The sequence below is a fragment of the Macrotis lagotis genome, chromosome X (assembly GCF_037893015.1).
Source record: "Macrotis lagotis isolate mMagLag1 chromosome X, bilby.v1.9.chrom.fasta, whole genome shotgun sequence".
In the NCBI taxonomy this organism is placed as follows: Eukaryota; Metazoa; Chordata; class Mammalia; order Peramelemorphia; family Peramelidae; genus Macrotis; species Macrotis lagotis.
Genome location: NC_133666.1, coordinates 47,735,357 through 47,752,035, shown reverse-complemented (window position 1 = coordinate 47,752,035; position 16,679 = coordinate 47,735,357). Strand labels below are relative to the sequence as shown.

The following is a 16,679-nucleotide window of genomic DNA, read 5'->3' as shown; positions in this document are numbered from 1 at the left end:
CTTGTCCCACTTCCAGTGACTCCCTATCTGTAGACTCCTTCATAATGAAGGAAACCTGTCAAGCCAGAGTAGCCAACACAGGGAGCACAGCTGACCTCCCTTATTTTTCTGCTGTTCCTTGGACCTCTGGAAGGCAACTTTAAATCTAGCCCAGTGTTCTCCCTTGTGGGACTTGTGTGGAGGTGTTTCTGTTGGGAGAGCTGGGCACCTGGCGGGGGGGGGGTCTCACTGCCACCCCATAATCTCCTCTGTTTGTGGCTAAGTTGTCATCCTGAACAAAGCAAAATCAAAAATGATCTTGGGCTCAGGCTTAATGGCTTGGGATTGGCTCAGTAGCTCCTAGTTGCATGGTTTAATGGAAGGAGTGTCAGATTTGGGAATCCCACCTCATGGGTTCGAATACTATCTGCCTCACTTCTTGTGAAACCTTGGGGAAACCATTTTCCTTGTCTGTGTTTCACTTTGCCCATTTCTTAAATGAAGGGTTGGAATGAATGATCTCTCAAGAAGGGCCTTCTAAAGCTATCTCCCCAGTATTGAGGGATATAGGCAGGGGGGATGGACAGTATGGAATAAAGGGGAAACAAGCAAGTGTTTATATTTCCATTGGGATATGAGTTAGTGATAGTAAAAATTCCAATTTCTGGATTTTTTTTTAGGTTTTACATAGTACTTTCCTCATAAAAGTCCTCTGAAGTCTATAGTGTGAATATTATTATCTCCATTTTACAGATGAGAAAACTGAGACCTCCTTGAATTTTGTGATTGTGAGGTACCAGAATCAATTCTAGAGATAGGTGCATGAGCTGCTACTCTGGACTTATGGGAAAAAAAAAGCAGAACTGATATGTGTGTAGCCCTGCATGAAGGCAGGGGAATGGACAAAATGGCCTCTCAAGGTATTTTCTAGTCACAGAATCATCCAATGTTAGACCTATAAGGGACCTTGGAGATCATCTAGTCTAATCGCCTTATTCTACAGGTATGGAAACTGAGGTAGCTAACCCATAGTCAGTCAAGCTGCATTATCAATGAGTTCCTAGGATTTTGAAACAATCTTTTATCTCTCTTCAGTGTGATCCAAGCTCCCAGGGTCAAACTCAGAAAATGCTAAAGGTTTTGCTATCTCTTGTAAATGAAGGTTGGTCCAACTCCCAAGTCAGTCCCGATTTACTTGGTGGAAGGAAAGGGGAAGAGACCTGTACCCTCTAGGAGGTCTGTCGGCTGGCATGAAGAGAACATCTGACTCCTTCCTCAGGAGGGTCCCCACATGAGACCAATACTTGGGTTCTTTTCTTTCTGCTCCCCCCTGTACCCTAAGCTCGTATTCTTGAATTATTCATTGATATTAGAGTTGAGAGGAACTTCAGAGAATTATCTAGGGCAGCAACTCGGCCTCCCTTAAATCCCATTCACACCAGAGTAAAACCATCACCTCATGTCATCGGTCCTCTTAGGAAACCAAGGATGAACAACCACAACAAGAGTACTCTCATTTGACAATAGAAGAAACTGCTACACAGGGTAATAATAACTCGTCTAAGCTCATATAAGCAACAGGGCTGGGGTTTGAGTTCAGGCCCTTTGACTCTTTAAATCCTTGCCCTTTCCACTCTGCCTGAGATCCTCAAAACCTTTTTACTCCCTTGTTCTGGTCCTGCAGAAAAGAGCCGATGCAATCTAAATGAATTCAAATGACTATTTCTTTTCAGTTTAGAAAGCTTCTGCCCCTATACCTCTGCCCCAGTTAGCCTTCCGAATGATGTTTAGGTTGATATTATAATGAGTTCCTATTTCCTCCAAGCTTCACCTAATACCAGTGAGAAGAAGGGAAGAGGTTCCCGAGTGTGTTGGGGGTGGGGTGGAAGTTAGTCTTAAATGTCTTTCTGGGGTGGGGGTCACCCATACCACCGATATCGACACGTGAATAACTGAGGATTGCCATTTAAAAATGGAAACTTGAGCATGTCTTTCTGCAGGTGTGTGGTGCAGTAACCTGGATGTCTTGGCCTTAGATACTGGATGACACTGCCATCCCCTTCCAGGAAATATCACTGTCAGAGGGAGCTGTCAGGCACACCATACTTGAGATGCACAAGCGCCTGAGTGATGAATTGGACTGGGAGGTGGGGAAATCAAAGCAAGACAAATGGAACAGGGTTTCACAAGTCAATTCTTTCCATGTAGGTATTTACTTAGAAGAAGCAGTACCAGCCATACCCTGATTCCAGCTATTGCTGAACAAACGTATCTGTTCCACAGTTCCTGCCATCCAGGGCACTATATGACCCGGGGACCTCCTTGTCCTGGGTGTTAGGCTCTTATTCACAGTTGTCTTTGGTAGTTGATATGTCTCTCTTGGAACCTTCCTATTAAGATCTGGGTTTAGGTAGCTGGGAGCTTTGTTGTGTCTGTAATTCTGGGAGAATAAGGATCTTTGGAACCTGGCCCACTGGTCTGTATCTACTCTTCCCAGGGGAGAAGTACTTTCCCTCCCAGAGCCTTTCCACCTTTTCCCAGCTGCTATTTTCTTCTCTACTTGCTTGTGATTAATTAGCCTGCAGGGCTTTAGCCCAGGGACATGGACCCTGGCTTACCTGGGTTTGGACCAGATGTCTCCTCCTGCCTTTCGTTGCTGAATAACTGGGACAAATTCCTGAAACTTCACCATTCCCTGAGCATATGTGGGAAACTGACTGATTACCTCACACTTAGCCAACCCGTGAAGGCTTACAGAAAGTTTTCTTAGCAACGACCTCAGGAGATAGTGCCACCTATATTTTACAGATGCAGAAACTGAGGCAACCGACAAAGTAAACGGAACCAGACCTTGAACCCAGACCTTTTGACTCAGACACCACTGTTCTATAACTTACAGCTTTCTGAATGAACCGATGTATCCAAAGTGTAAAACACTATATAAATGTCTGCTCTTGCCGCTTGTATTACTTTATGGGCATTATCGATTCGACCCAAAAAAGCCTAATGGTACTGATTCCTTCTCACCACCCAACAAATCAACTGAATTTCCATGAAATTTTCCATGAATTTCCATGAATTTCTTGGTTTCTTATCGCCAGAGACTCATCGCCTTTACAGTTGGAAGGAACCTTAGATCCAAGTACCAGGGCTAGGAGGGACCTTAGGATGTGGGACTTGGGTTATCAGAGCTGAAAGGGATCTTAGAATGTAGGAGAAACATTTGTTGGAACATGAGAGAAAGGTCCTTGTTTAGAAAAAAGCCCGAGGACGGTGATGTCAAACACAAAGAGCCTTGCCTTCCTTCCGATCCTTGGGGCTGCATATTGACTTAGTTTGAAATTGTAATACTTCTGCTTATTGTTTTTTCATTTCTTTTGTCCAATATTTTCCAATGCCATTTTCATCTGCTTTGGGCCATGATTGGGCCTGTACTAAACACCTCCGCCCTAGTAGTCTGGTAATTGCATCACAGAAATCCAAACCATCAAGGACCTGAGATATAGGGCTGGAAAGGGTCTTACCAGATCAAGTCTACCCTCCTCATTTTTACAGAGGAGGAAACTGAGGCCCAGAGAAGGTAAGTGATTTGACCAAGGCCACACAGGCCTTGGTCTGAGGCAGGATTTGGACCCAGGCCTTCCTGACTGACCCAGAGTACCTCACTTGACCCATTGCCCCTTTTCGTTGTCAGAGTTAGCAGGGCCCCAGAGGTCTGTCTGTTCTGGAACAAGTCACCTCTCAAGATCCCATTTCCAAAGTGGCCTCCTCCCCCTCTTCATGCCAACTTCCATGGATTCCTTCATATTGTTTGCTCTGGATGGGCCTGTTAACTGATGCTGATATCCAGTCAGTTGCTTTTTTTTCTCTTAAAACCATTTAATGTGTATTTCCTTCCTGGGTCACCATCGAGTCCATCAGCTGCACTGCTGCTAGATCAATTTTCCACTATACTCGCTTCTCAGGCTCTCGGCTCCTCCAGTTCAGTTTCCCTGCCTCTTGTTTATGCTTGCTTTGTGTCTAATTCGCTGCTCTGCTCCTGCCCTATGACCCCCTGCTCCGAATACCTGCAAGAAGCATCGATTGCTTCCAAACTCCCATTTTGCACTGTTGGTGGCAATAAAAACAGACCACTCAGAATCTCAGAGGGCATTTAGGCCAACTGGGGCCCATGCCGGACTCTCTTTGATAACAGCCCTGACAGGCGGTCGGTCATCCAGCCTCTGCTTGGCGACCTCCAGTGAAGGGAAAGCCCTGAGCTCATCAAAGCTGCCGTTACATGCAAGGGCAGGCAGGTTGAACTGGAAAAATCTTTTTCCTTCTGTGGAACCTCAGCTAGCCTCCCTCCTCCTCCCTTCCTTTGCTCCTACCTCTGCACTCTAGGACCGCATGTAGGGAGGACCCCTTCCACTGAACAACCCAAACCAAAATCATCTGCACTTTTGTCAACCCATTCTTGGGTGGCGTGGTCTTGACCAGTCATACCCCATCTTCCTCTGGATGCACCTTGGTTTGTCCATGCTTTTGTCTTTTCTAAAACTGACCACGATAATCCTGAGGTAGTCTGACCAAGATAGAATAAAGAAAGACTGTCCTTCTCTCTGGAAGCTTGGTATCTCTTCATGCAGCATCGGTTGGCTGACTTGTGGGGAGCTCCCTGTTTTCTAAACCCCCTAGATCTTTTTCAGACAACTCACCTAAACATTCCTCCCCCTTCTTGTACTAGGTAAGTTGATTTTGGGAGTATCCTGATGTCTTTGTCTTGTCCTTGATGGCAGGTTTAGTGAGAACAGGTGGATGGGGCGGATCTCCCTCCTGGCTCCTTGGGAGAAGAATGGGATTTCTGAATCTAGGGAATGCATTGACTTAGTATCTGCCCCCCCCCCCCCAGAGCCCCCTCTATGTCTGGAGCTTCTAGATTGTGCAATAAACTGGTGGCTGGTTTTTTCATAGCTCCCACTCTTAGAACTTTAGCATTCAAAGGATTTAGGAGTCCCTAGAGTCCTGGGCTAGAAGGGCATCTGCCCTTAGCCCCATTTGTTCTTCTCTACAATCATAGACTGTAGAGCTAAGAAGGGACCTTATTTGGATCTCAGAGATTAAAGTCATTTGCCCAGAGGCCTACAACTAGTAAATGACAAAGCCAGCCCAAATTGTAAGCCCACTTTCCCTACCTCATGTGGTACAGAGGAATATATTTTGGTTTTTGGTTGGCTGTCTTCATCTTTTCGATTGTTTTTTTCCCCTCTTATTGCCCATCCCTTTTAAAATCCAGTAAGTTTTCATTCAGTCAAGAAACATTTACTAAGTCCCTTTATCAGACTTGGCATCGGAGGAGATGTAGACTGTGGGCCCATCTTCCAGTTGCTTTTCCAGTCTGGTAGGGGAGGTAAAAGAGGTATCTTGGCTCACTGTGTAAAGAACATTGGATTGGGAGTCAGAGAACCTGGACTTGAAATCTGGTTCTATTCTTGCCCCAAACCATAGCGCTTGGAGTTGGAAGGGACCTCTGTCCCATTAGTCCATCCACTTACTAAAGTTATGACCCTAGACAAGTCACTTCCTCTTCTGGGCTTCCCTTCCTCCCACCTGTCAAAAGAGGGGCTTGAACTCCAACCAACTTAGATCCCCAAGAGCCCTTACACTTCTGTTTCTTACAACCCTAGGACAAATAGCTCAATAACTATAACTCAAATGAAACTATGGGAAGAGCAGAAAAGAAATCAAGGTGCTTTGAGAAGAGAGGAGGGAGGATTGGGGGGAGGCCTCCCGGAGGACATCAGTAAGTGGGGTGGGGTGGGGTGGGGAGGGGAGGGAGAAGATTCATCTTTGTTAATCCCAGTTGACCTATTGGCCAACAGAGCTGCTGCCCATGACCCCGGTCAGGGTTGAGATGATTCCCCAGGCAGTCTGCTGCAAACACTTTTGCCACTGATTCCTAGTCCCCCTTCTCTCCTCTCCCTCTTTCCTGCCCAGCTCTTTAATGGAGACAACTGTGTTCCCTCCCCTGCCTTTGCTGCTGGGAGAGAGGTCGCTATCAGCACAGTGCAGCAGCAAATGGCATTAACTTGTGACTGACACGTTGATCAGCGCCTCAAGACCAGAGTGTGGAATTATTGACTTCTGATTAATGAATTGAATCTTCTCTGCAGTAACCCAATCCCCGGCATCCTAACGGGTTATTTATTACCACTGGTGGATGGCTCATCATTGGGAAAGCAAATCCTGCCTTTCTAGGAGCCTTAGGGCCAATAGCTTGCTTCAGTCACGCCTGTAGTATTTGAGCTGAACCTTGTCTCCCTGGACAGGCATAGGCCACATAGACACATGGACCTAGTTTCAATTTAGTGAACAGACCAGAGTTAAAGAGTTCCTTTTCCCGTTGTTTTTTAGTCTTTAAATGGATGGAAGGATAGATGCAGAGACAACTTATTCTCGGTGAGTATAGGGGTTGTCCATGGGTCAGAAGTCCTGAGATCGTCCTCTTTATGTGTTCTGAGGCATCCAAACAGAAAGGATCAGTTCTTACTCATGTACACTGAAAACTGGTCAAAGTCAGGGGAGGCTTGCTGCAGCAAGAGGGATTGAAGTTGATATATGAGAATGTCCAGACTATGAAGAGAACAAGGAGCTACAATTGCAGAGGAAACTAATCGTATTGAAACAGTGAAGAAAAATAAACCAGACCCTAGTCTCAGATTAAGAATCCCTGACCCAGGCTATACCCCTCATTTAAGAAATGAGTAAGCTGAGACCCAGAGGGGAAGTTGCTTGTTCCACAGCCAGTAAATTCTAGAGGCCCAGGAACTGACCTGGCCTTCTGACTCCAAATTCTTCTCCAGGGCATATTTTCCCCCCTAGAAGAAACATGATCTCTTTTGTGATTGTTTAAACTTAATCTCCAACTAGAGGCAGGGAGCTAAACTTGGTGACCTTAGGTTCATTATCTCAACAATTCAGCATTTATTATATGCCTACTATATACAAAGGTTTATGCTAGGTGTACACATTCAGAGCAAAACCAAAAACAGTTCCTGCCCTCAAGGAGCTTACATGTTACTGGTTTCCACTTGCTTCTGACTCGGGGATTCTATTATTTATGTCTCTGGATATTAGAGAACCTCCATTTCTGCCTTGGCTTCCCAATTTGTAAAGTTGGGGTTAACATTATTAAAACATTTTCTTCAATAGACTTTTTTGGTTATGTGATACAAACTTCTAAGGGAGGAAACATGGTTTGAATCTGGTCTGAAAGACCAGATGTCCCAACACCCATATCTCACACTGGAAAATGGTAATCCTTCAGTTCTTACACAGTCACAGAACACTTTGCATTTAGATGGCAGCTTGGAGCAGTGGAAAGAGAACTGGGCCAGGAGAGAAAAGCCTTGAATTTTAGTCTGGGTTCTGGTGACAGCTGTATGACTTTGGGAAGGTCACTTTCCCTCTGAATTTCTGTTTCCCTTCTGGACCTGAAAATGAAGGGGTTGAACTTATTCTTCAAAGACCTTTTCTGTTGACACTATGAGTACTCTCCCTTCTCTCTCCTCTCTCTATCTGACTCTCTTGACTCTCCTCTCTTTCTTGCCTTTTCTCTGTTTTTTGTCTCTATACTCTGCCCTCTTTCTCTCTTTTCGTCTCCTCTCTCTTCATCTCTTCTCTTTCTCAGTCTTTGTTTCTCTGTGTGTCTGTCTCTGTCTTTCTCTCTTTCCCCCTCTTGGTACTGGTTCATTGGGCTAAGACAATCTTCTGTACTTTACCATTCAGGCAGCAAACTTCTGCTAGAAGGCTTGCGAGACCATTGATGTAACGGGACCCAGCAGATCATGAGAGGGATCATTTTTCATTTTGGAAGCCCTTAGATTCATTGGCAGCCTCTAGTTCACCCTGAAAATCTGAGGTACCTGTGGCAGCATGGGGCTTGGTCACCTGTAGCCACTTTGATGAGGAGCCTCTCATAATGTAATTGGTCTGTTTCTGAGTATACTTAATGTTGTTTTAGCCTTCCTGCCAGAGGTGACTCTAGAGCAGAGCCCTGGGGAGCCCAGGGTCATCTTTCTGCCCTGGTGAGTGAGTCGTTAGAGAAAGATTCTTGTAGAGGTTTACATTAACATGAACACCACATGATTCAAAATGTTGCATATCAGCTATATCCCTTGAACCTCCCAGCTTTCCTGTGAGATTGGTAGTGCAAGTCCTGTTTTCTAGGTGATCATCCTGAGACTTAGGGAGGCAGGGCAAATTCCACGGTAAGTGATAGAGAGAAGATGGTTGTGGGGAAAGCTCCTTATTTCAAGAGTTTCCAGCCCATGCTTTCCCTCAACCTGGGGCCCCTGCAAGCTATGTTCAGGTTCAAGCTATGCTGGGGACAGGGTCTATTCAAAAGCACAGCCTCCTGAACCCCTCTCTGATGCTGCTTTTTAAAATGAAACTAAATCAGAGGAGGTAAAAGTATTTTATTAAACAGAATTGCAAAGTACATAGCAAGGAAAATTCCCTTCCTATATTTGGGACACCCGTTCCCTTTCAATGACCATATTGCTAGAAGAGAGGGAAGTCGTGGAGCCTAAGTAGCTCATCCTCCCAAGGCTGTGTCCTATGCGGCATATATATTTTCCTCAGCTCCTTCTTATGGCTTTCCTGCTTTTCAAACCTGTTGATGATAACCCCTAGCTGTTTTTTTCTGCTGAGTTGTGAGCTGCCACTGGGCAGCTCTCTTCTGTGCTGTAACCTATTGGTTTTTCATTAGATGCTCCAGCCACCTGAATTGTAGCTATTATGTGTCATCTTCACAGTGGAGTGCATCTAACATTTTTGTGAGGCTAGCCCATTCTCTTTGAGCTATTTTAGCTTTTTTGTGAATCAGATTCACCTCTGCACCCAGCCAGCATAGTGAGAGTCATCTAGTCAAATCAGTCTTATAATTTACTTTCCTTCTCCCTAAGCAGCAACTCATCCAGGCCTATCTGCTATTTGAATTGGATAGGATAGAATCCATTTCAGCTTCTGGGTTTTCCTTCTACCTGTCTAACTGCTCCGACTTGGGCCCTCTTCTCTATTTTCTCTTGATAACCTCATCAATTTCCATGAGTTTAATTATAATTTCTATGGTGATGACTCCCAAGTCTCTATTTTCAGCTCTAGTCTCTCTTTTGAGTGCCAGAAAACTGCTTATTGGGCAGTTTGAAGTGGATTCCTCCGAACATCTCAAATTCAGTATGCCTAAACACTTAACTCATCTTTCTACCCAAACCCACCCTTCTTTCCAGCTTCCCTGTTTCTGGTGAGGGTACTGCTATCCTGCCAATCACTACCCAAGTTCACAACCTTGATTTCCCGTCTATTTCTCATTCCCACAGTTGACACTGCTAGTTTGCCTCCACCGTCTTTTCTCCATACTCAACAATTGCCACCATGACTTCGAGTCCTTCTGATTGCTCACCTCCGTGGCTTCCAATTACTTCTTGAACCAAACACAAACTCTTCTGTCTGACGTTTAGAGACCTTCACAAGCTAATCAAACCTAGGGAATTTGTTCAGTCTTATTATACATTGTTTCCCTTCCTGTACAGTAGGATCTAACCAGATTGATGTTCTTAGTAGTTCCCCTACAGAGTCCTTCATTTCCCACCTTCATGCCTTTTTTTTTAGGTTTTTGCAAGGCAATGGGGTTAAGTGGCTTGCTCAACGTCACACAGCTAGATAATTAGTAAGTATCTGAGTTCGGATTTGAACTCAGGTCCTCCTGACTCCAGGGCCGGTGCTCTATCCAATCTGCCACCTAGCCACCCCTCTAAATGCCTTTTCACTGGCTGTTTCCCATCCCTGAAATTCAGTCGACCAAGCATGGATTATGTCCCTACTATGTTCCAAGAATATACTGTCTTTCTGGTGACCTTCCAGGATCAGGTCATCCTTCTGCAGGAGGTCTGTCTTGCTCTTTTTTAGCTGTTAGTGTCTTCCTCTCCTTACTCAAAATTAGCTTGGATCTATTGTATATCTTTTTATAACTCTGTATATGCACATGTCTTGCCTGACCAGACTGCAAACTCCTCAAGGGCAGGGACTATTTCACCTTTATCTTTGTTAAAGTATCTGGCACATATTAAGTGCTGGGATAGTGCCTGTCAATTGACTGATTGATTTCCCATTCTGGTTGCTAACAGAGTAGCTTTGCAGATCACCTTTGAACTTCATTTAGCAAGGCTAGAGGGGTAGAGTTGAGCTATTGAACTTTGCCTGGCTTTCCTGCCTCTACACCCAAATTAGTACCCTCCCTTAACTGTTATAGAAATGAGCATTATTATTGTTAGTGATCCCTGGATCTCAAATATTATTTAACATAGGGGCTCGGATAGCATTAGCGGAATGAATCAATGGAATGAATGAGTGATGCTGCAGCAGAGAGGAACATTAGAACAGAGAATAACAGAGGTGAGAAGGCTCTCAACAATCATCTAGTTCTCATTTTATAGAAGAGGAAACTAAGGTCAAGGCTCACGAAGGGGAAGTGACTTGTTCAGGGTCATAGAGATAAACTCATATAATACAGTTTGATTAAAAATGCCAAGAGCTTGTTCTCAGTTCAATTCAAGAAACATTTTTAAGGAGGTATCTGTAGCAGATCTCGGTGCTCTCCCCCAGTAGGCCCAAGGAACTTATCCCTAATAGTGGGGGACAGAATAGAACCTAGATATACTTGATGGAAGCTCAGAGGGGTGGCTAGGGGCAATTGAGAGGATACTTTCCACTGATCTATGGATATAGGTGATGGTTGGGGCATTAGAGAAGAGACCATGGCACCTGAGCTGGATCATGAAGGGAGAGCTGAGTTTCAAACTATCTGAGATGCCAATTGAGTGCATTTCCAACATGAGATATAGCCTGGGTGATTATGAACAGTAGTCCAGTTTGACTGAACTTTGCACAAAGCCATTGTGGGCAAGGGAACAGAATGAGATTGGGTTGGCAACGAGCCCTTCAGTAGTAAGCTGAGGAGGTTCTATTTTCTTCTGGAGGTAATAAGGAGCCAGTGAAGATTTTTGCCTGACTTGGGCAAAAAAAAAGGCCAGACTTGGACCTTAGGAAGATCCCTGTGTAAAGGGAGGGACTGGAGATGAAAGAGACTGGAAGCAGGAGGCAGGGAGATGGGTTAGGAGGCTATCCCAAGCCAGAGGAGATAAGGGCCCAGGGTCAAGGCCTTGGGAGCCAAAGAGAAGGATGGATAGGAGAGAAATGGGACTAGAATCAACAGACTGATTGGATGGAGGAGCAGATTGAGTGACTCTTTGCCCTGAGTGCGACATGGAAGGAGCAGGAAGTATTCACCTTCAGTGGAAGCAGCTCCGGGCTCCGTTTGCTTTAGGAAGATTCAGGTTATTAAACTCCAGGCTGCCAAACTCCAGGGATCAACACAGCAGCCTCAAACACCTTTTTGATTCATCGCACGAGAAATTTTCAAAATTACTTTTTAAATTAAATGTTGTTAAGGTTTAACGTGAGCGCAAAGGAAGAGTTTACTCTGGCTCGTTGTCTGCCCTTTGGGTCTGTCACAGCCAATCACTGGCCCAGCTGGTTCTGGCCTCCCTTGCCCTACAACTCTGGAGAGGTCAGACCACTACATCTGCCCATAAAATCACAGAACTATGGAAAGTCAGAGACTCACGGGACAGGATGAGAGCTTAGAGAACAGAGAATGTCAGGGTTGGGAGGGCCTTTGATGAAACTTACATCAGAAATTAAGCAGAAACAGAGGGAGAGGGGGCCATGGCAAGCATAAGATCCAGGATGAACAAGGTCACCCTGGGCATGGGGTGGGAGAAGAAGTGGGATATTTGGTTGAGGTCAATGGAAAGCAGGTAAGTTTGATTGGAATGTTAAGGATCCCAAGACTGAGGAGCTGCCATGGTATCAGACATTAATGGGAATGTGTGTGAGAGAGGAAGAAAGAGGGAACATTAGCAAAATCTTTAGGAAATAAATCTGTGCCTAAGGTTTGGGTAAATCAAATAGATAAGCATATTCTTTGGAACAGAAGTGGGGCCAAGAGCCCCCAAGAGTCTTCATTTGGAAATAATCTTATTTTGAACATTGATTGAAATTGGGAAGTGGTCAAGATGAGTGGAATTGGCTACAAGTCAAGCCTGAACAGAAGGATTTCTGGTTTTCAGGCCTCAGCAATTGGTGTTGGAACAAGTTGACACTTCGCTCCCAAGTTGGTGTTTTAGCTGTGGGGAGGCTCTTCCACGCTTTTCCCAGCTCTTGTCACCATCTCCTTTGGCTCTGAGAAGACGCTCTTAAAGGGAGTCTTTGGAGTCTCTGTACTAACCTTTCATAGTGGGAAGGCAGCTCATTTTTCTAAGTTCCTAAATCCAAAAGAAGTCCCTTGCTGACGACCTTGGCAGTGGGAATGGGGAAGTAAGGTGATTTTCTGTATGGACTGGGACATCCAGACTCCAAACATGGAACCCCAGAATGTCAGAGATGGAAGGAGACCTCCTCATTTTACAGAGGAGGAGACTGAGTCCTAGAGAGGGAAAGCCACTTGTGCAGAGGCTCCATGGAACATAGCAAAGCCATGACTTGAGTCAACCTTCTTATGCTATTGAAGCCACTGTGCTTCCAGGAGGAAGGGATCCATACAGTGGTACCAAAGCTACCCTCCTTCAGACTTCAAGGGGCTCAGCAGCCCCTCTCTTAGATCATCTGATCCATCTGTTTCTAGTTTGCCCTCTTCACCATGGCGGCAGACCAGAGAGTGGGCAGATGGAAGGAAGAGTGACTCTACGGAGTTGCGTAATAGGGCACTTGTACCCTATTAGTAATCAAGCAGGCAGCAGTGAGCGTTTGGCCGCCTCACACATAGAGAGGCGGAGAGCCCTGGACCCACCTTGGAATTGGAGAGGGGCCCTGAGCCTGTGGCAGGCCCTGAGGAAGAAGCCTGCTGTGCCAGTTAGTGAAAGTGCAAATGTGCCCTTTGTAGCTTGGGCTTCCTAGGGACTTGAGGGTGTGCACATAAGCCAAACAAACCTGTTGATGCCAATTATTTCTGCTGGTGGTAAGAGCTGGGGGAGGGCGAGCGTACCTGTAATCACTCACATCATCGGAGTTGACATTTCCATAGCACCTGATGACTTCATAGAGTGCTTCACAAATGTTCTTGGCTACTTCAAGCATCCAGGATTCTGTGGGCGTAAATGCCCTCTTTACCAGTGTAGATTGGGAACTCCTCCATTCCTTTGTCAGCTGTATGTACCTGAAAGACCCATGGCTGGCAGCAACCCTGCCAACTCTGGGTCTGTGCTCAGCTCAAGGCCCTGGCAGCTTGGGTGAGACCTGCCAGTCAGAGATGGAAAGTGTCTCTTTAGCACCTCAGATTCAATGTCTCCCCTCACCCCCTTGACCAATCTTTTCTCCTAAGTTCATTGTTTCTGTTCATGGTGCTGCCATCTTCCTAGTAACCCAAGTTTGACATTCAGTGGTTGCTCTTTTTCTCTCTTGCCCTTCATCTAGATAGGATCCAGGGCAGGAAGGGGCTTCTGAGATTAATTCTTCTCCCTCTAGTGGAAAGGTTAGATGAACCTTAAGGGTTACTGACGGTCCTTAAGCACTAGCAACCCTGCCTGTCTTTCATCTATCCTTTTCTGTCTGCCCTGACAACCATCCCTCTCTCCCAGTTTAGGTCCATAGCACATCTCACTTGAACTAACAGGTTTCCCTTCCTTGGACTCTACAATCTACATATCAGATTAATAGATGAGGCTCATTTTTTCCTAATCAATTCCAAATTGTTTGGGGAGCAGGCTATAACATTGGTCTCTGTGGAGGGTACTCCATCTTTCTACCCTTTGGGTATGCAGCAGGTGCTTCATCTGGGCTTGGTGAATGAATAAAGCACAGAAGGCCAGTTACTGATGTCAGTAACATGAACATGTAGTGAATCATGGCAATTTGAGCCTCCTGCCTGCAGAGCCTAACTGTCCTGCCCCTTCGGCAGCTCAGCAGTTGGCTACAGGGCCTAGTAAGGGTCTAACTTCTTCTGCAATATCTCCAGGTACTCAGATTTGTCTTGAGTGAAAGAGCTGCTTGGGAGGAAAAGCATTTGACTAAGTCTCCTAGTAGCCAAAGACCTGGCCTATGTGTAGCCCTGACCATAACTGGTTATGTGACCTGGAGTGAGTCACTTAATTTTTGAGTCTCCAATTTCTCCTCTGTAAAACAGAGACATTGAGAGACCTCAGAGAACATCAGGGCTAGATAGGATCTTTGAAACAAATGACTCAACATCTTTGCTTTACTGAGACAGAAAGGCCTAGAGAGGGGAAAGGATGCACTTGTTCTTGGGAGAGTCAGATCTAGAAAGTCAGCTATCCTGGAGCGCAGTTCAGTGCTTTCTGTTCTTGTCCCACCTCGCAATGATGGGCTAATGATTGAATGAGAGAATGTGTATGAAGAGCTTTGTGTGGGTGAAGGGATGGAGACATGGCAGCCCCTGTTGTCCCCTTGCCCAAGCTTTGAGCCCTGCCTCCTTCCCCAGTGGGAGCCTGGCAGTGCCTAAAGCTCTAGCTGTAGCCTAGTCCTGGCTGGGGGAATCTGCAGACTGCCAGGTCAGAGCAGTCACAGCTGATGTCCACTGAACTCACACCCTCATAGGCTCCTTGGCCCAGGCTCAGGCTGCCAAATTCCATGCTTAGCATCCTCTTTTTCCAGTGTGGGTCATCGAGGTGGGTGGCGCAGTCAGTCTTTGGTCTAGTTTCTTGTCTGTTCTCCCTGCCCCAGTTCAAAGTCACTCAAACTTTAGTAAACCTGGCTAACCCACTGGATGGACCACATTCTCCTGGGTTTGTGAAGAAAGAGGTTGGTGACACTGGATATACTGAAGTCCAGCTGTATACTTTGGGGGAAAAAACACTTGCTCGCCCGCCATGTGTCTGTTGGGCTTGTCTTATCTGTGTTGATTATTACATGGCTTCCTACTCTAATTATGAATCAAGAATGGTTCTGTTTCCCTCTTGTTCCCATTTATTCAGCAAGCAGTTGAATCCCTATTATGTGTAGTATGTGTCCCCCACCCCCCAAGCTGAGTTCTCAGGGACCTATTATGGAATATTATGGTCACTTTTAGGACACTATTTTTTGGAGGGAGGAACTCACAACTGTGATGTATCTAGTGAAGGCAACCAGGAGGGGGGGGGAAGGGAAGCTAGGAAGCAAGATTACTGTTTTGGGGTACTAGAAATGGGATTTGTCTTTCTCTGATTGGCACCAGAGGGCAGAACCAAAGAAACAAGGGTGGAAATTGTTGAGGGGCAGATTTAGGCTTGAGATAAGGGAAAACTTGGGAAGAGGTTCCAGCTTCCCCAGAGTGGAAGGGGTTGCTCCCTGGAAACAGTGTGTTTTCCAAGAGGCAATCTAATGAGATCCCCAAAGAAAAGGACATCTGGGGAGATGAGGAGAGGGCCAGGGACTGACCCTAGGATACAGCAACATTTAGAATCAACCAAAAGAGAAGAGGAGACAACAAAGGAGAACAAAGGATGTTTAGAGATGGAGAAGAACCAGAAATTTTGAGTAAGAAGAGACCTCAGAGGTCAGAGTCTCTTTTGACTTATGAGACCAGAGGTGAAGTCATCCCTCCCAGGGTGACACCACTAGTAAAAAACAGTCAGGATTTGATGACTTTCTGACTCACAGTCAACCAGTCAACAAATATTTATTAAAGTCCAAGGCTTATTCCTTGATATCATGCTAAGAATAAAGTAACTTCATTCTCTCACTTCCCCCCCTTCATATCTTCATTGACTTCCCCTGATAAAAAAAGAGGCATTTTGTTCTTGTCCACAAACAATTTATCAGATCAGCTGGGCCTTCTTCAAATTCTTGGGGTCCTTTCCCAGCCAACTACAGATAGCTCCAATATGGTTTTTGGCTCATCTTCAGCCAATATAATCTGTGTAACTTTGGTCACCTTGAAGGTGGAAGGCAGAAAAGATCTGGGACTCTGGTCTAGAATGCCAAGGTCCTTCCAGTTGGAACCCTAAAACAGGATCAAGATTTGTTCTAAATTGGGGGGAGACTGTTGAGTCCTTGAACCTCTCTGTTGTCCTGAATAGAAATAGGAACCTGCCTTCACTTTTGATACTTTACCTTAGGGGACAGGAAGAACCTTAGAACATGGGATGTCAGAACTGGAAGAGTTATTAGAACTTAAAATAAAAAGTGTCAGAATTGTAAGAGACTTGAGAGATTATGGTGTATGTGTGTGTGTGTGTGTGTGTGTGTGTGTGTGTGTATTATTAACTTCGGGTCTATGAATGTTATAAAAATAATAATTCCATAACCATTTCAATAGAATTAATTTCCTGTGAAATCCTGTGGAAATGTTTGAAGCACATGATTGTACCAAGAGAGGTCCATGGCTTCAGCAGACTGCTTGCTAAAGGTGGTCATGACCCAGAAAAAGTTAAGATCCCCTGACCTCATTAAACAGAGGAAACTGAGGCTCCAGGGGGTAAATGATTTTCCTAAGCTACTAAATAAGGCTGAGCTGGGCTTTTGAAGCAAGTGTTCTGACAAGGTCAGCCTCTCTATACCAAAGCAAGTACCCTTGATTTCCATTGCTTGACGTGTGGGCTGCTCAGCACCCTGAACTGAGGGTCTAGGGGTACCCAGGAGAGGAAGCCCAAAGCAGGAACTATTTC

At 45.4% G+C, this 16,679-nt stretch overlaps 1 protein-coding gene across 3 annotated transcripts in view; it reads left to right on the top strand.

The window, feature by feature from the left end:
* Positions 1-16,679, top strand: part of NEXMIF (neurite extension and migration factor) — a 194,663-nt gene that overhangs the window by 1,178 nt on the left and 176,806 nt on the right. The gene's annotated exons all lie outside the window — the stretch shown is intronic.